General features: G+C 46.5%; 1 protein-coding gene across 19 annotated transcripts in view; it reads right to left on the minus strand.

The window, feature by feature from the left end:
* Positions 1-20,521, minus strand: part of HSPG2 (heparan sulfate proteoglycan 2) — a 936,289-nt gene that overhangs the window by 162,212 nt on the left and 753,556 nt on the right. The window lies entirely within an intron of this gene.

Genomic DNA, 20,521 nt, shown 5'->3' on the forward strand with positions numbered 1-20,521 from the left:
TGAACACATATGCTGAATGTTCATTGTGAGGACATATGCAAGCCAATTCCCTGAATAATTCCTTCTTCCATCTGTTGAAATCCTTACCCTAGCCCTCAGTCACTCCTTCCACTACCCTAGTCTTTCCTGTAAGCTTCACCCCATGGCCTTTTGCTCAGCAATGCAAACCATGGCATGTGCTGCAGTCTCCCAGTGGTCTCCCTTCTCAATCAATCAATCTCTGCATCCACCGCTACAGGATATGGAATCATTTCATTTTCCAGCATCCATCTCACCAGGAAGTGACATCAATGGTTTTACACCAAAACCATCTTTAAAAAATAAGACAGACAAGTAAAAAAAAACAGTTACTTACCTGCATCAGTAGATTTCCAGCATTGATATCTTTCATAGATTCACATGCTTGAATCATTCCCTGTCGTCCCAGTGGGAGTCCCTTGATAACTTTAAAATAGCAGTATAGGGCACTGACAGTTTAGAAGCCAGTAGTGTGAAAGTGGTCTCGGTCTCATCCCTGCCAGATGTATTTACACCTCAGATTCCTTAGCACAACAGTGGAAATACATAAGTATACATGGCAAGGTTGAAATGAGCCTCTATTTGGGGAGGAGGGTGAGCCGCATGTGGATCTATGAAAGATACAAACATGGAGTACCACAGTTTTGGAGCCGTCATAGATTCACATGTGTGAATCAGAAAAGCAAGTAATATTAGTAGGCAATGTTAACATTTCAATTATGTACATTAGTAGACAATGGCAGAATAGACTAGTTAGGCGCACCTTATTTGAACAGATAACTGAAAACTGCAAGTCCCACAGCTGCATCTGTGTGTAACTGCTTTCAAGCAACAGTGTCTTACGAAAGTGTGTCTGTTTGTCCACAGTGTGACTCGGCAAACGTCTACTTGTGGAACTCCTACATAGAGTGCGTATGAAGTCACCCTGCTACTTGGAGAAAGGGCTTTACCCGTGTAAGGAGTCATTCTACTTTTGTTTGACAAAAAGCAATTTTTGTGGCTATGCATCTTGATATTCTAATCGGTGAATGGGAAAACTTAAAGTGGTCTAGAGAAGGAAATCAATCAATCAATCAAAAAGAAGTTGATTGGATTGTTCTTATTTGTTTAGTTCAAGGGTCTCCAACAGGTAGCTCAGGAGCTACTGATTGTTTTCAAGTACCAAAGCAGTGGCTTCCTGAAGAGCGGCTGAACACAGTAAATAATTCAGAGGGTGTAACCTTATTGATGCAGACAGCGCTACATGTGTGTGTATATGTATATATACTTTCGTACTACCCAGAATCCAATTTTGAATACACTCAGACCAGGGTGGATGTTTATCAATATATTCAGAAGTTCAAACTCCAAAAATTCCACAAACTTCAAACGCAAGCGAAGGTGGAAGTGCGTCAATCATCTGATAGGTCAGATACTCCGAGACTGGTAGCAGGGGACTACGACCTTTTATCAATCAAACCTCACCATCCCAGACCTCTAATCCCCCTGAGAAATTGGAGAATAACATGGAAGGATTTCCACAAAGAGATATGCATGAGATGACAGCAATGGGTAATAGGAAACCAGAAACCCCACTCAAAAACAAGTCAAAATTCACTCCTATAATGGCTAAAGATTCAAGAGATGTTTTCAACGAAATAATAGTGGCACAAGTAAAGAAACTTAACGTGGCAACCAATATGACTAAAAGACAATTCACTAATCGGGAAAGAATGAATGGTCAACTAATGGACAAATTAAAGAAGGAAAACAACATTGTGATTAGAAACTCCGACAAGGGGGGAACAAAGCACTTTGGCCTCTTCCAGATTATATGGTAGAAGCATACAGCCAATTGAATGATAAGAAATGCTACCATATGAGTTCCCCCATCAAATACAAAACCATGCAGGACCAGCTACACAAGAAATTGCTGGCTTGGAGGAGTTTGGGCCTCTTGAGTTTAGATGAACTTAAATTCTTGAAAAAAGAGCATCCTAAAACACCAGTCATTTACTTTATACCAAAGATTCATAAAAAAAAGGAGTAGCCGCCTGGCAGGCCAATTATAGCAGCCTGCGATGGACCATTAGAAAACCTATCCAAATATATAGCTTTTTTTCTACAAGAACATGTCCAAGGCTTGGAATCTTACAGATACAGGTGACTTTATATGCAAAATTGGTAAGGTAAAGTGGCAAAAAGGTTATCAACTCATTACCTTAGACATATCTTATTGTACACCTGTATAAAGAACTGACGGTCTAAAAGCTGCAGAATATTTTTTTATCAAGGAGACCAATTGAAATCACCCAACACAATAGAATGTTGATGGACATGTTGACTTTTTGCTTAGAAAACAACTTTTTTCTTTTTAAAAAACAAATGTTCCGACAGGTTCAAGGTGTTGCGATGGGGGCCAGCTTCTCCCCCAGTTACGCCTGTATGTTTATGGGCTGGTGGGAGGAGCTGGTCCTCAGGAAGCAATATGACAGTGGGATAGGGACAATAGGTCCCTGTCCTGGGGTGAGTACACCCCCTAGTCTGCTCCTCTCCTGTGGGATTGGGCAGGGCTCCCCATCTACAAGATGGCCGGAGCCCGGGGTCGTGCTTCACCTTTTCTCCCCCACCTGAGGGGTGGGGTTGGCAGAGGCTGGCACACCCCCCTTCCTGACGTAGTTTTTCCCGCCAGTCTTCCCGCCAGAGTGGGGGTTAGAACTAGTGGGGGCCAGTTGCTGGGTACAGCAAATGGTCTGGAGAAGCTCACAGAGGCGGCATGCCTTTGAAGCTTCCCCCTGCCCTTCCTGGGGGAGGAGACCTAGCACCTCGCCCAGGATATGCATTGTTGCAGGCCGAGGAGAGCGGGGGGGGCTCTCCACCCAGGGGTCCAGCAACATGTCTGCTGTGTGACAGCCTCTGCAGCCACTCAGCCCCAACGTGGATTGTAGGTTTAGGATTTCAGAGGGCATCTCTAAGATGCCCTCTGGTGCATTTTACATTAAATCCCGCACTGGCATCAGTGCGGGTTTACTGTGCTGAGAAGTTTGGTACCAAACTGGTCAGGCTTCAGTGTAGCCATTAAGGCGCTGTGGAGTTCGTAATGACAACCTCCCAGCACCATATACTCTTAATGGCATCACTGCACTTACAGTGCCCAGGAATGGCCCTGGGTACTGTAGGGGCACAGGGCTCATGCACCTGCGCCCAAACCTCTTGCATAGGGCACCCAGCTAGAGGGGTGACTGAAGTGTGCTAGGGCAGTGGGTTCTGTGGGCATGGCACACAGGGATGTCTGCCATGTCGACTCTTGGTTTAGTTCTGTACTTAGGCACTCAGCCTGCAAAGGCAGTGTGTGGGTGCCAGGGTAAAGGGCCCCTTAGAGTGGCACAATAAATGCTGCAGCCCTCAGGGGACTTCTCTGGTCACCATGCCCAGGGTACCTAGGGTACCATTTACTAGGGCTGACAGGTGGCCAGAGATGCCAATTGGGTTTTTAGTTTCAGCACAGTTTTAGGGAAGGAACACAGGCCCTGGGTACCTGGTTGACAGGAACCCAAGACACACTCAGTCAAAGCACATCAGCAGTTCAGAAAAAAGTGGGGGCATACCAAGGCAAGAAAGAAGGCACTTTCTCACATGGTGCAACAGCAGGATTTTTTTTTACTTATCTTGTAGCTGGTTCCTTAATATCCTAAGATTCGTAAGTTTCTTTGGCAGTAACAGGCAAGTTAAATCTCACTGCTACACTATTCACCAGGCAATGAAACATACTAATTTAGTCTGTTGGGGAGTCTATACGCCTGAGGTGTTGGTGGGTGTGCGGCAGGGATGATATATTCATTCCAGTCATCACTCCAACGGATCTGATAGGGGTATTTCTGTAGTAGGGGATATCGGTGTTTAGTCATATTCTTGTGAATAGTCCCGCCCATGTGCGTGGATCCCGGAGCAATCAAAATAGTCTCTTAAGTTGTCTTCTTCTGCAGTCCTGCATAGACACTTAAGAGAAAATCAAAGACAACTAATGCAGCCTAAAACTACAAGGCAACATGGCCAGCACTTCAACTTGAAGTGGAAAGGATAGCCAAATAATATTAAATTTAACACACTTTGTAAAGTTTCACACTCAGAGATACTCCCCTTCACAAAAATCCTTTGTAATGATAGAGAGGAAGGGTTGGACAGACAAGCCCCATAGGCTGCCATTATGTGTCTGTTAAAGGGATATCGTGCCTTTAAGGAACTCTCCAGAGCCCCTCGGTATCCCAGGATGCACAGCCAAAGTCCTTTAACTTTCAGTTCTTTTTTCCGGCTCCTGCTAGCAGGACCCTGGAGCATTGGGCTCTACCCTTTTAGGTAGAACTTCAATTTGTGGCACCTTTCCAGTGTTTTGAGTGTTTCACTCTACGTCTAAGGTCTTCCTCTTCCAGTTGCTGTGTCTTTTAACCAGTTTTGCCACCTCTTTCTTGTCGAAATGCCAGTTTTATTCGACAAGTGCCCTGAGTGTGGTAGGAAAAAGGCTAAGTCTGACCCCCACAGAGTATGCATACTTTGCCTCCCTTCCACCCATGTCCCTGACTCCTGTGATATCTGTCACTCTTTCTCCAGGAGGACCCTGCGTGACAGAGAGAAGATTCGTCTCCAAGGCCTGGAGCAGAGGAGACATCAAGAGACAGGTGGGACTTGTGGGCATGGAGGGACACTGTCATCGTCCTCTGCCCGTTCATCGGCCTCTGGGGGGCTCCCCTGTCAAGAAAAGGCGCAGAAAAGGCACCGGTCCCAGTCGGCGTCGATGGGTTCGACGTCGGCGTCGAGAGGTATGACCACAATATGTTCCCCGTCGACCCTGGGCTCTGGGTCGAAGCGACGTCGACGATCAACGCCGAGGGGTAGGACGTAGAGACATCGGACGAGGTAGACGTCGAGGACTTCAGCGGCGTCGACACACCATCGACGTCGTGATGTGTCCCGAAGGCGCTCGCTGTCGAAGCGACACCGCCTTTCGATGTCAACGTCGACGCAAAGATCGACGTCAAGGAAAGGTAAATCGACATCGAGGTGTAGATATTAGACGTTAAGGAGTTCGTCGACGTCTAGAAGATAGACGTCGAGAAATGAGAAGTCTAAGAGGTCGACGTCAAGGAAGGAGAAATCGACGTCAAAGAGTAAGCAGAGGCCCTGGACGGTGTCTAGTGCCTCTGTGGTTAGTGTCTCATCATCTTCTACCAGTCTCGGGTTGTGGTGAAGCTGGCACTCGTCTGCAGTGAGGTCTGCCTCCAGAGCATCCTCCCCGAGGCCTGCTCGTAAGAAGAGGAGAGTGCGTGAGTCACCGAAATCTGATTATTCATGGACATATTCGCCCTCGAGGCCCAGGACGGTGGCGATGATGATGATCCTCCTCTTCCTCCTCTTCCTCCCCTTCCTCCTCCTTCCTCCTCCTCCTTCCTTCCTTCCTCCTCCTTCCTCCTCCTCCTTCCTCCTCCTTCCTCCTTCCTCCTCCTACCGGCCTCCACAGCCACAACCTGGGGTTCCGGCTCAGCCTCCTCCGCTTCCGCAGCCTCCGGGGCCAGCAGTTCCTGCGAGGCCCAGAAAGCCACGGTCAAGTTCCAGAGGGAGGCATTGCTCTCGCAATGAGCGTAGATCCTCGATGAGGTCACATTGTCGTCTGAGGGAAAGGTCACAGGCCCGATACATGGACTCATCAAGTGACAGGAGGTATTCTCCCACTTTATCTGACTCTTCTCCTACGAGTGTCGCCTGTGGATGACATTGTGACATTCCAGGATGTGCTGCTGAGGGGGGCAGCTAAGTTAGGGATCACATTGACGGTGCCCACTCCTTCCACCTCTGTGATCTTCGAAACATTGCAATGCAGACATCTCTCTCGTCCTTTGCTGCCTTTGGTGCAAGGACTGGAGGAACCGGCCATGGAGCTGTTTCTGACCCCGGCCTCGGTGAAGTCAGCGCCATCTCGACGTCAAAAGAAGTACAGGCCCTGTTGGACTTGGCCCTTCTGGCAGGTTCACCCCTAATCTTTTTGCTTTTAGTATGTGATCTGTGTTAGTGATTTTTGGTCTCTGCGCACTTTTTCCCTGTGTCCCTGATGTGTGGGGAGTGCAGGCTCGAGTTTGGTATGTGTGAACTCGTGAGATTGAATGCTGCGCAATGATGTATGCGGCGTGTATGTGTCTAGTGTGGAAGTGCCACTTCTAGACTGTTGGTGTGTGTGCAGTAAGGCTGCTGGCATGTGATTGGCTGGAGCTGGCTGGTGAGCCTGGCTCCAGGAGTCTGGATGGGTCTGCCTGGTGGTGAGTGGAGATATTAGCATGAGTGATGTGAGGGAGGGGTGCACCTGGGTCCTGAATAGGGCTGGGCTTTCCCCACACAATGCTGGCTCCGCCCCCTGTGGTGTGTCTAATGTCCCTAGCCATGCCAGTGAATAGAGTGAGGGGCTGAGCACATCAAGAGTGCTCACAAACCAGCTGTGACTGGTTTTTCCCCCTCACACTGAAGCCAGACAAAGGAATTCAATGTATAAAAAGGGGCTGTGTCCCCTTACAATTTGTTCTCTTCCAGGATCCTATCTGAGGGGGGCTGCTGCGGCTGCTGGGCGCCAGGAGGACCGCCACTTGGACTGCCTCCCTGCCTGGAGGCCCAGTGAGCTGGCTCTGGGCCCAGCCTCACCCCCTGCCTGCCTCCAGAACTTTGCTGGAGCTTTATTTTACTTCTGGCGCTTGAGAGCGCTTTATCTTGCCCTTCAGCGCTTGGGAGCGCTGTGATCCTGTACTCTAGCGCTGGGAGCGCTTTATTCTTTACCTAGCGCCTGGGATCGCTTTGTCTGGTCACGAGCACTTGGGAGCGCTTTATTCTTTCCCTAGCGCCTGGGATCGCTTTGTCTGGTCACCAGCGCTTGGGAGCGCTTCACTTGTTCTTAGCCGGTGTCCACCCGGCATTTGACCAGTTTATTTGCAGTTTATTTGGCCGCGAGCGAGTGCCCACCTCGCTTCATATTTAATTCCTGAGGGAAGCCGCGGACATCCACCGAAGGCCGCGCTGGGATTGGCCCAGCCGGCCGAGCCTACCACCGCGTCATCGGGGGAGGAGTAAAAGAGAGCAGGAAGCCGACAGGAGCCCACCCCGGGCTCCTGCGTCCAAAGAGAGAAGCCAGAGTCGCCGCCATTCCCCCCTCCCGGGGCCTCCCAGGAGCGAGGGAGAACCCCAGAGCCGAGCGAGGAGGCCGAGACAGCGTAGAATCCCGAGGAGCGGGAGCTCTCCAACCAGCCGCCGCGAGACCCGGTGAGTGGCCGAGAAGGAGAGGGGGGCATCGGGGCACATTGCCGGTGCCCGCCCCTCCCCTCCAGTGCAAGTGCCTTCGGGCTGAGAGGCCCGTGGGGCCTCATTTGTTGCCAAGTCCGCCGAGAGGGACTCCACCGACCAGGCCTAATTGTTGACGAGCCCGGAGAGGCTCGAGGGGGGGCATAAATTGTTCTAGGGCCCCCGTGGCTCTTGAAGTCCACATTTGTTTCGAGTCCCCCGAGAGGGACTCCCACATAGAAGGGGGCATTGTTCTTGGTGCGAGAGTAGCCCCAGAAGGCAGCGGCCCCGCTCTCACCTTGCCCCACAGTTGTAGCTTGGAGCCAGAGAGGCTCCCAGGGGCATTTCCGTTCTCGAGCCCACGAGGCTCCACGCCGACATATTGTAATTTCGAGCCCCGAGAGGCTCCAGACGCCACAGTTGTTTTAGAGCCCTGAGGCTCTTGAGTACCATTCTGTTTGTCCATGAGGCTCTTGGGGGACATGAGTGCTTTGGTCAGAGCCTGCGAGGCTCCCACGTGGGACAATCATTATTGCTAGTGTCACGAGGCTCCCACGTTGTGGTTGGCCCCATTGTTGTTCTTGAGCCCATGAGGCTCCAACGTGTGTGTTCTCATTGCCTTTCAGCTGCCCAGCACTTAGTGGGCAGCTGCCACGTTTAGGATTGTGCTTTTGGCAGCCGGCGCAGCCTGCCCTGACATTTTGGACTAAGGGCATTTGAGCCCTTGAGAGGCCAGTTGGCCTAGGGGACAGTTCTAGTGTTGTGCCTATGTGCACCTTGCGCAATTTGCGATTTACTTGCTAATGTGATTTCTGCGCAATTGTTATTACTTACACCTCTGAATGTTTTTATGCATCATGTGTTTTGCTTCTTTACCTTTGCTATGTGTTATATGCTTAGGTGATTGTTTTTCCTTCTATAGGTCCTGCTAGTAAGGTCCTGGTTCCCTGCGTGATTTTCCTAAGGTGGTTAGGGTTGCGATGGAGGTACTTACCCTTTACCAGTAACTACTGGTTGTGTGCTACATGTACTATTTTGATGCTACAGTTATTATAGGTTCTATGTGCTAAGTGTTATTCCTACCAGTATAATTATTCCTACAAAGTGCTAATTCTAACAAGCATTCTAATTCTAAAAGTGCATATCCCTGACAGTGGTCCATGTGGCTCTGTCCTGTACATAATCCCCTGTAAATTCTGCCTGTGGGCACATTGTAAAGTGTGTGCTTCTATCTAATGTGTTTTACTATAATACAAAGGCTATTTTTTATATAACCATGTGTGGAGTTTCCTTTGTGGTGGGCCTTGGGTGTTGTTGCTGGGTACGCGCACAAACGCTTTACACATCGCCTCCGAGAAAAGCCTTGCTACTCGCGTCACGTTACATAGAGGGTGAGCAGGGGTTATTTTGGTGTGTAACTCCCTTGCCCTGACTTAGGAATGGTGGTCTCTGACTGACTTTGGCACGTGCCCAGGCCAGCCAGGGGTCCCGGAATCTGATCCGGCGTTCTGGAGGTCAGATCCTGTCCCGGATTCTGTGATAGTCACTGCGGCTAAGAAGCATCATTCAACTGCCCCTTCGTCTACGGTCCCTCCGGACAAGTAGACCCGTCAAATGGACTCAGCTGGACGGAAAGTCTGCAGTACGGCTGCAACCTCGATGACAGCGGCGGGTGCCTTGGCGCTTTTGGGTCGCTATGACCGCTCTTTGTGGGAGTCTCTGCAACAGTTCATTGAGCTCCTCTCGAGGGATAGGCGTGAAGACTTCCAGGAGATTTTGAACGAGGACATGGTCTCAAACCAAGTCATCAGTTCGGCGGCAGACACCTCTCTCCTGGCTGCTCATGGGTACTGCCATGGCATCAATTTAAGACGTCATTCATGGTTGCGCCTTACCTCCCTTAAGCTAGAGGCACAACAGAGGATCGCAAATTTGCCGTTCTCGGGATCTACCCTCTTCGGGACGCTTGCGGATGAGGATATGGCCCGCATGAAGGCGGAAGTTGAGACGCTAAAGGCTGTTGGTTTGGAGAAACCAAAGGAGCAGCGGAAGTCCTTCCGTCCTTTCCAGAGACGGTACGCTTCCCAGAGGCGTGGGCAAGGTCGCCAAGCTAGTCAGCAGCAACAACAGCAGCAGCAGCAACAACAGCAGCAGCAATACCAGTGACAGCCCTTCCAGAAGCGTCAGAGGGGCAGAGGCGGCCAGCAGTGCTCCTCGGCGAATAAGGGCCCGGCGGGGCCAAGCCCTGAGGAGTTACGTCCCCCTTCATCCGTTACCCACTCCGGTAGGGGGAAGCATACAAAATTACTTGGCAGAGTGGAGAAAAATTACTCGGGACAAGTGGGTGCTCAATATTGTTTGCAATGTATACAATCTTCGTTTTATCAGCCCTCCTCCAGCAATTCCACAGGTTCATTTGCAGTACCAGCTGCGCTACCTTCAAGCGGAGGCCGATACCCTGTTAAGAAAAAAGGCCATAGAAGACGACCCTCTGTCTCAAAGGGGAAAGGGTCTATACTCCAGGTTCTTTCTGGTAGGCAAAAAGGACAAAAACGAGTTCAGGCCCATTCTGGATTTGAGACAAGCAAACAAATGGATTCGCAGGGAGAAATTTCGCATGCCGTCTTTGCACCAGATTTATCCTCAGCTGCAAAGAGGAGATTGGCTTTGCGCAATAGATCTGCAGGATGCGTACTTTCATTTGCCCATTGCACGGAAACACCGGAAGTTCCTGCGCTTTCTAGTCGGCACCAATCACTATCAGTACACCGTACTACCGTTTGGACTGAAGTCTGCACCCAGGACTTTTTCAAAGTGCATGGCAGTGGTGGCAGCTCACCTGAGAAAGAACAAGGTATTTGTCTACCCGTACCTGGACGACGGGTTGATCAAAGCCTCCACCTTCCAGGAAGTGCAATTGCACTTGAACAGGACGGACGTTCTGTTATACCAGTTGGGTTTGCACATCAACATGTCCAAGTCCATTCCAACTCCTGTCCAGTGCCTGCAGTACTTGGGAGCCTCCATCAATACTCTCTCAGCAAGCGTGTCTCCTTCGGAAGGCTCAGGCTCTCATGTCCGTTCCATCTACGACAGTGAGGACGGTGTCTTCTCTTCTGGGGTCGATGGCCACTTGCATCTTCCTCACTCCACATGCCCGCCTCCGCATGCGGCCACTGCAGGAATGTCTGGAGGATCAGTGGGACCAGAAACGAGGGAGCTGGGACGACAGGATGCAACTGTCTCTACATGCTCAACAGCCCCTGAGATCGTGGTGCTCAGCAGAGAATCTCCTCAAGGGGGTTCCATTCCACAGTGACATTCCCATTCGAACTATCGTGACAGATGCCTCTCTCCACGGCTGGGGAGCGTATTTGGACCATCTACAGATCCAAGGAACGTGGTCCCAGGCGGAATCCACGTATCACATCAATTTTCTGGAACTCAGAGCTGTTCACTTGGCGCTGAAGGCCTTTCATCTGTCCTTCCGGAACAACTACTTGCTTGTACAGACTGAGAATACGACCACAATGTACTACCTCAACAAGCAAGGGGGGTTCGAGATCGCGCGCACTGTCACAAGAAGCGCAGGCGATCTGGAACTGGCTGCTTGCCAGAGGATTGCTGATAACGGCTACCCATCTGCCGGGTGTGCAGAATGCTCAGGCGGACAAATTCAGCAGGCTGGTCCAAGAAAACCACGAGTGGGTTCTAAATGACGAGGTGCTAGGAAACATCTTCGACAGGTGGGGGGACTCCAGAAATAGATCTGTTCGCCACCGCCGAAAACAGAAAAAGCCGAGACTTCGCCTCCAGGTTTTACCAACCGGGGACTCTGGGGAATGCGCTATGGATCAGCTGGTCGAAATGCTTTCTGTGCGCTTTTCCACCCATTCCCCTGATTCCGGCAGTACTCATCAAGCTGTCTCAGTCCAGAGCACGAATGATCCTCATTGCTCCGGAGTGGCCTCGGCAGTGGTGGTTCACGGACCCGATACACCGGTCTCTCCAACACCACCTGCGGCTGCCGTGTCGGCCGGACTTTCTCACGAAGTTCGGGGGGCAGATGGTGCTTCTCAACCTCTCATCATTGACTTTGGCGGCATGGCGCCCGAGATAGTGCAATCTGGACACCTGAATTTGCCTGACAATTGCATGGAAATACTAAAGGAGGCTAAGAGGCCTTCCACAAGGACTTCCTATGCCTTAAGCATTAACTGCGTATAGGAAATGCCCTTCACAAACATCCTTCTTCCAGATTCCTATAATTAAAGATTTTTTGGAGGGATTGAAGAAAGTGTTTCCCCCTGTTAGGCGTCCTTCGCCTTCCTGGGAGCTGAATGTGGTGCTGTCTCGCTTGATGAAGGAACCTTTTGAACCTATTCATAAGGATTCTCTACAGCATCTGTCCTGGAAGGCGGCCTTCCTTGTGGCTATTAAATTGGCCCGCAGGGTGAGTGAAATCCAGGCCTTGTGTTGCCAAGAACCTTACACTGTATTTCATGCTTCTAAAGTAGTGATGCGAACTCACCCTAAGTTCCTCCCTAAAGTGATTTCTGATTTCCATGTTAATCAGACGATAACTTTACCTACGTTTTCTCAACATCCTTCCACTCCAGCGGAGAGTTCTCTTCACTCCATGGATGTCAGAAGAGTGTTGAAATTCTACTTGGATAAGACCAAAGACATACGTAGGTCAGACCAATTGTTTGTCAATTGTGGATCGGTCAGGACTGGTCTTGCCACCTCAAAACAGTCCATCTCAAGGTTGATTGAGTGTTTTATCCAGTTATGTTACCAAAAAGCTAAAAAAAACGTAGGGGGTAAGCCTAAGGCTCATTCAACCAGAGGCAAAGCGGCTACAACGGCTTTGCTGCGTAATGTTCCCATTGCAGATATCTGTAGGAAGTCGGTCCATTCCTTTGCTAAGCACTACCGTCTGGACTCTGATGCCAGAGCAGACGCTCAGGTTGGGCAGGCTTCGTTGAGAAATCTGTTTGCACAGTAGTGATGTTGTCTGTTTCCTCCACCGCTGGTTTGGTTTGTTGGGATGGGCTTGCCATTCTATTCAAAAGATTATGACTATACACAGAGATCCCCTACTACAGAAGGAGTAGTTTCTTACCTGTAACTCCAGTTCTGTAGTAGGGGGTGTCTCTGTTATAGTCATAAGCGCCCACCCTCCTCCCCGGTGAATGAAGAGATAATGTACTATATGCTACAGGCCTGGCTTTATACACCTTCAAAAATAACTGAAAGTAAAAGGATTTTGGCTGTGCATCCTGGGATACCGAGGGTCTCTGGAAAGTTCCTTAAAGGCACGGTATTCTTTTTCCAGACACATAATGGCAGCCTATGGGGCTTGTCTGTCCAACCCTTCCTCTCTCTCATTACAAATGATTTTTGTGAAGGGGAGTTTCTCGGAGTGTGAAACTTTCCAAAGTGTGTTAAATTTAATATTATTTGGCTATCCTTTTCACGTCAAGATGAAGTGCTGGCCAATGTAGCCTTGTAGCTTTAGGCTGCATTATTTGTCTTTGATTTATTTTTTCTTAGGTGTCTATGCAGGACTGCAGAAGAAGACAACTTAAGAGACTATTTTGATTTCTCCGGGGTCCACGCACATGGCGGGAGTATTCACAAGATTATGACTATAACAGAGATACCCCTACTACAGAACTGGAGTTACAGGTAAGAAACTACTCCTTCGCTCTCTTCCACATGAGCATATTTGTCATCATTGCACCATCAGGATTCAAGCAAGCCGGGCCGAAGACGGCTGAAATGCCAGAAACCGGTCCCCGGTAGCTTGTTTCCTTCCCAGTGTAAGAATTGGCTTTTGTAGTTTGGTTTGCCCTGTTCCCATCATGCACTGGGACAGGAACAGACTAATTTGCATACAGCTAGGTTCTGAAACTGGGATGGTGCAGTGAGCTAAAAAACGGTGTTGGATCTAGCCCTGATCTCTTGACTGGGTGAGAGTATTCTGTTTAATTCAGAGACTCTGTCCCTCACCACCCCTTGTTGTAAACATATTTGTCATCAGACATGTCAGCTTAGATTGGTGGTTGAGGTGCATATATGAAGTGTTGCACTGGTTGACGTTGGGCTTAAGGCAGATGATGGTCGAACTTGGTGCAGGCGAACTCTGTGCTTGTTGGGGCGTAGCAGGTGTGGGTGGTTGTTGAGGGTCTGATGGGAATAGTGTATAAGTCAGCCATCATGTGTTATAAATCCTTCATAGGGTGACCTGGGTGACCTGGGTCCCTCATGGACATAGGCCGCAGCACACGGTGCTCATATATTGATTGATAAGGGTCATAATGGTCATATTCCCTTTATACCAAATTACCTCATCTATCACATGCTTGTTGGACTATTCTCACAGACATATGGCTACCTTGTACATCTTAAATCATTCTAGCTCCCACTGAATAAGTTATGCATCGTCATCGTAGGGAGTTCACACAACAAGAGATGTTCCTGCACCCCAGGCAAACAACAACTTCTGGAGCTCCATGCTACTGTCTACAACTTAGTCTGCCACCTTTCATTTTATCCCCTAATGAACTAATTCTCAGATCTCCTCATCCTTCCAGCATGCCCACATCGACCTCCTAGTCAATGCCAGACACCCTCCTCAACCTCACTGACCCATGAAAGTGGGACAGCATACCACCCATCAAAAATATCACATGCTTGACCTGGCCTTCTAGAACCTCTTCAACCATCCAATGAAACCCCGTACCCCTGGACTGGACTGACCACCTGGTCATCGCAAACTCCCTGCTCAGCGTCCAAACAACAAACTGAGGTCAACCCAAAAGAGTATACCAAACCTTCAGATCCTCCTACGACTTCTCCATCAACAATCTAAAACAATTAGCTTTTTTTGCCCTGTCAACTCCACATCTGATGTGAACACCGATCTACAAGAGTAACACTGTTCTGGAAAGTTATGGGAACACTTGTGCTCCAACAAAAACACGCAAGTAAAAGCTAAAATCTTCAGCATCTCAATACTCCAAAGACCTTGCCAACAACAAACACTCAATCCACAGACAGGAAAAAAAGTTAAAGAAAAACAAAAGCCTCCAAGACCTCCCACTTCTGAAGGTTCTCGGCACAACACAGAGACAACTTATGACATCTGTCACAGCAATGCACTTTCCCAGTATCATCAAAGAAGCTGCCTACAGAGGTAGAGCATTCTTCAGACAATCAGCCCCCTGCCAGACCCTCCTACACCACAATCCACAGACAAGTGCAATGATATCAACCTCTTTGTCAGTGAAATGATACGGGCGGTCTGACAACACATGAACACCAAGGCTGCCCCCCTCTCAGGCCAACCCATTCTTGTGGCATCCCTCAATGGTCATCCTTCAAAGCCCTATTTCTTGTGGACCTCCTGAACATAAATAAATAACCCCCTCTAAACCACGTTACATGAACATTTTTATTCACCTGTCCTTCATCATGGCGGTCTTCAGAGAAGCTCTCTCTCTCCTACTTACCACTGACCATGCCTTCCAGAACCTATCAAGACAAGACAAACCATCTCACTCCTAAATAAACCGACAGACCCTGATAGCCTCACCAACAACATGCTCATCATGCGTGCACTGACCTTCTGCAAGGATCATCAAATCAAAGACCACATCAACAAAACAACCTCATGAAGAACCACAATTTGGCTTCAAATTACACTGCAGCATGGATACAGATCTTACATATTCTAGACAAAGTCCCTAGACCAGAAATTGCTGGATCTCTCAGCTGCTTTTGACACAGTTGACCATTCTACCCCCAACACCCCAAGTCTTGAAGACGAATCCCTGGTGGTTCTCCAACCTTTTCAACTGACACCATTTCAATCACCTGGGCAGCTACAAGTCCCACAACATCCCTATTCCCTGGGGACCCCTCAAGGTTCAATCCATTCCCTATTATCTTCAACCGCTACATGGAGCCTACTGGATCTCTTCTCACCAATAATAGTCAAATACTCGAATATGTTGATGCTAAGCATCTCTGCTTGAAAGACTCCTCTGCTCCAGTCATACAAAACCTCAAACACATATTGCACCTTATCCAGAACAGAATGCCCAGCACCTACCTGAAGCTCAACCCCACCAAGACAGAATTCCTCTTATTTGTCAAGAACAAGCAAGAAAGTAGTAGTAATACAAACCTGGCTCAGTGACATGAACCTTGCAGCTTCAATCCCTAACTTTCATCCAAGGCCATGTCACTTGGATTCATACTGGAGACAAATCTCACCCTCAAGGGACAAACTGCCACAAAAACAATGATGCTAGATTGTAGCTCTTGCTTCCAAAAGAAGTGAAACCATTTCTCCAAGAAAGAAGCTTGAAAACATCTGTTGAAACCACAGTACTCTTGCATCTGGACCATCTAAGCACATATATATATATATATATATATTACCTACTGGCGGTCGCCAGTAGGTAGTTATAGTTAGGATTTTTTTCAATGTTAAATCTCAAAATTCTATTTGGAATAACTTTGGCACCGGTTGACGAATCTGCCTGAAAATTTCATGAAAATGGCCTCGTCGAGCTCCGGTCCTTCCCTGAAAGTTTGGGGGGGATACAATAAGCGGGGGCCGAGATAAAAGGGGGGTCCCAAAACGCGTTTTCCCCATGTTAATTTCCATAGGGCGGTCGATTTCACTTTTAGCCCGAACGGCTGAATGGATTTACACCAAACTTGGCAAAATTGTAGGGACTGGTAGCCCGATGTGCCTTTGCTATGTCTCAAGATATGTGCTCCAGTGGATTTTGAGTAATTTAGGTTCAAAAAAATATATATATCTATAGCAGCGCACCGGTGCGCGCACCAGGGAGCGCTCCGGGCGCGTGACGCGAGGTGCGCATGGAAAGCTGATTGGCTCTCGGGTGTCTGTAAACATTCCAAACAGTCCAGAGCGGTCGCCATCTTGTGTCTCGGTAAAATCGAGACATAAGAGGTGGCTAAAACAAAGTGGGAACTGACCATAAGGCGTCAGGGATAGACCCCTTTGACCCCCTAGGTTTGATGTGGGGGCTATAAAAGGGCCCCGCGGGGCATTTAAAATATATTTTTTTTTTTCGTTTTGCGCGGGGGAAGCGCTCGGTGCGCGCACCAGGTAGCGCACCGGGGAGCGTAAAATGAGGGGAAAAGATGACAGAGTTTTAAAAAAATGAAGTTTTCATTTAGAAATTGGAGGTAGTTCTTAAAAGAACTTTTTTTTTTCTTCTTTTTGTTGTTTTATATTTTTTTTGTGTTTTTGGAACTTTTTGAACTTTTTTTGGCTTTTCAAAACAGTTTTATATATTTTTTTGTATTTTTTAGGGGGAGAAACAAAAAAAGGGAATTGAAACTGGCTCAACTGGAGCAAAAAAACAAAAAACCCAAAAAATTATTTCTTTTTGGGGCACTTGTGATTATCACCTGCAAGGACGATGAGCTTAATACTTTGTTCCCCATAGGAGATAAGCTTGCCACAAGCAGTGCAAGTAATTTTAAAATCAGCAAATCTCGGCTGAATGCAAGGCATCACCTCAGATGTTTCTGGTTGCGAGGAAGTGGGTTGGTTTCTTTGGGAGGGGGTCCTTGATGACTGGGGGAGGTTACTGGCCAGTTCCCGGAACTCTGCACGAGAGTAGTTGTTTGGATGCTTTCTTGTCATGTGCCGAATCATGGTATAGTTACCAAAAGAATATTTCTTGTTTGGGTTGCCCCGTGAAAGTTCATCATTGCAGATGAGGCAAGTCACCTTGGGAGCATTCACCTTTTTTTTCCCCTCTGGAATTGAAAAAAACTGCCAAACAATGTGTGGTTTGGGTTTGTAAGGTGTATTTTCTTCTGGCAGCCATCTTCTTCTCCCCTCCTCCTCTTCCTCTTCCTCCTCCTCCTGTTCTTGACCACCAATATAATTTGGAGCTGGTCCTCTTGGTGGTGGTGGTGGTGGTGGTGGGGCAGATGCACCAGCTGATGCTACTACTGAAGCCATTATTTGGAGCAAAAAAGTAGAGAGAGCAACAAACAGGTCTTCCTCAGTCAAAGGACAAAGTCAGAATAAGGAAAAAAGGTGGGGTCTTTCATCATTTAGAAAAAAAAACTGTCCTGAACCAATGAGAAGTGTTATTTTCAGGTCACAAGACCAGGGGCTTCATCATTATGAAACTAAAACTGTTATGAACCAATGAAAAGTGTTATTTTCTGCTCACATGACCCGACGCGCTTACGCTACGCGCACGGGGGCGCGCAGCGTAAGCGCGTCGGAAGTTTACGTTTTGCGATCGTATTCGCTCGAGTACTTCCGGGTGCGCTTACGCCGTGCGTATCACGCGGTCGCGGCTACGCGATACGTCACGATCATGTTTTCGTTTGCGATATTGGCGCTCACGAGACGCTCCCCGGAGCGCGCCCGGGGGCGCTTTTCAGAAATACGCTTTTCGGGGCGCACTCCGGGGCGCACTCTGGGAGCGCTCCCCCCAAAAATAAAAAAAATAAAAATGGGATAATTGTAGACAGGTAGCCCTATTCTGAAGTGGTTTGTAAAAAAATTAACTTTATAAAAATATGTATTGTGCTACATTGGGCTTAATATATGTTAGGGCCCAAATGTAGCCCAAATGTAGCCCAAAGTAGCCCAATGTAGCCCAAAGATGGCCACCAGAGATCAAAAATTGTAAATGTAGCCCAAAATTCAACTAGATGTAGCCCAACTGTAGCCCAATGACAGAATGTACCAGAGTGTTAAAAAGAACAACTAGAGTGCTAACAGTCTTATTTATAAAGTGAAACTTATAGTTAGGAATTAGCATTAAAAAAACCTTTGAAATTCACTGAAAAAAACCATAGGTTTCACACCAGTTATAGTTAGGAATTAGCATTTAAAAAACCTATTAAATTCACTGAAAAAACCATAGGTTTCACACCAGTTATAGTTAGCTGGAAATTTTACTGATATAAAACCATTGAAATTCCCACGTTATAGTTAGTCGGACTCACTATAACTTGCGCGTGCAATGCACTGCTGATGACATCACATATTACATCACTCATGACATGGTCAGTGACATCACTCATGACATCACTGATGACACCATCCAGTGAATATGTGTCTTTCTGAAAAATAAATATTAGTGAGTTATGTTTAAATATTTAAATACATATATTAGTGTTTCACTTTGTGTATAAGTGGCTACATGTGTTGATAAGTAGCTACATGCGTATGTATATGGGTTATTTGATATTTTTAGTAGTATCAGTATGAGTGTCTATATGGTTTGGTGGAGGTATTACTTAGCACATAGATGCATGAGTGACTGACTCTTTGTTTGTATGTGTTTTGAAGACAGCATATGTACAGGACTGTATGGGTGGATGAGTGTCTATATGTGTTTGTTAGTGAGTGAATGACTGTCTCACTAGTGTCTTTATCAGTAACTACATATGTTTTAATCTAGTATATATGAATATTGATGTATATAAGTGAGTATATGTGAGAGTAAGAGATTGTAAGATTTCCTGTTTAAATAAGTATGTGTTTCTATAAGTGATTGTTTAAGAGAATAAATATGTGTAATTTTCAGTAGAAGTAAGGTGGAAGTGTGTGTATAACTCTATATTCAAATAAATGGTTGTTCAATAGTTTATTTGCACGTGTGAATATGTGTGTGAGTAACTTTTGGATGAATGTCGGTGTGTAACAGGATGTATAGGTGTATCTCTTCATATGATGAGTGAGTATATGTATGAGTGACTATATAGAACTGTTGGTGAATGAGTGGATGTGTATATAGATAGTGGAAGTACAGAATTGCTTGTTGTAACTGATATAGGTATGTCCATTTTTTAAAAATTTCAGTTTCTATTTTTGAATATGTGTCTCAAGGGTTACTTTACACTGAGAGGAGGTCTGTGACTGTGTCACAAGGATGGTGTCATCAGTGATGTCATGAGTGATGTCACTGACCATGTCATGAGTGATGTAATATGTGATGTCATCAGCAGTGCATTGCACGCGCAAGTTATAGTGAGTCCGACTAACTATAACGTGGGAATTTCAATGGTTTTATATCAGTAAAATTTCCAGCTAACTATAACTGGTGTGAAACCTATGGTTTTTTTCAGTGAATTTAATAGGTTTTTTAAATGCTAATTCCTAACTATAACTGGTGTGAAACCTATGGTTTTTTTCAGTGAATATATATATATATATATATATATATATATATATATATATATATATATATATATATATATATATATATATATATATATATATATATATATATTCGGAATTGCTCGCTTCAGCCACCAACTCCCGTAGGATCAGAAAAGAAAACGAGGCAGACCCTTCTTAGTGCTTTCTTTCAGTTTATTTCAACACCAGTCCTCACGACGCGTTTCGGCAGATCCCTGCCTTGATCACATGACAACACGTCAGTGAAGCACATCCCTTTTTAAAGTGCTAGTGCTCATTAATAGACATAAAAGAGGTATTAACATATATACATCGCGGTAATCCGATTTTTTTGCACTTCATATTTAAAACTGCAAACTTTTTCCGTTATTTGTAATTATATGTACAATACATTTATGCATTGTGGGAATTATGTAAACATTTATGTCCACCATACAGTATAGCGTTTCGCCGTTGTCACCAATAATACTTGTATAATACAGTATCGCTATTCACAATTACTCCAATGTTCTGTATAAATACATGTTATAAACTTTTGTATTGAAATGACATAATTACGTGACTGTATATTTTCCCATTTCTCATTGGAATTATGCTTATGTTTCCGATACCTCTATTATTCAAATCAAAATATTGTGCTTCCCCTGGAACATCCCCTAGTTAGCCTTTTTAGTGTTTCACATACAAAAAAAGTGCTATTCAAGTGCATATAAATAATAAAGTGCTAGTGTGCTGCATACTTTCATCTGTGCGGTATATAACTTTTCTGTTATGCTGTTTTTTTATATATATAAGTCGGTACTTTTCACGCCTAGCCGGATGCAGGTTTAAATGGATTATCTTTCAGCTGGGTTTATAAAACATGATTCCCACAATTAATTTTCAACAAATATACCAATAAAATTCATAAAAAATCAATTCATGTTTAAATAGCTAAAAATTCCCAATCCATCTAAGATCATAAAACCAACATATAAATACATTTTGTAG

The sequence above is a fragment of the Lissotriton vulgaris genome, chromosome 5, assembly GCF_964263255.1.
Source record: "Lissotriton vulgaris chromosome 5, aLisVul1.2, whole genome shotgun sequence".
Lineage (NCBI taxonomy): Eukaryota > Metazoa > Chordata > Amphibia > Caudata > Salamandridae > Lissotriton > Lissotriton vulgaris.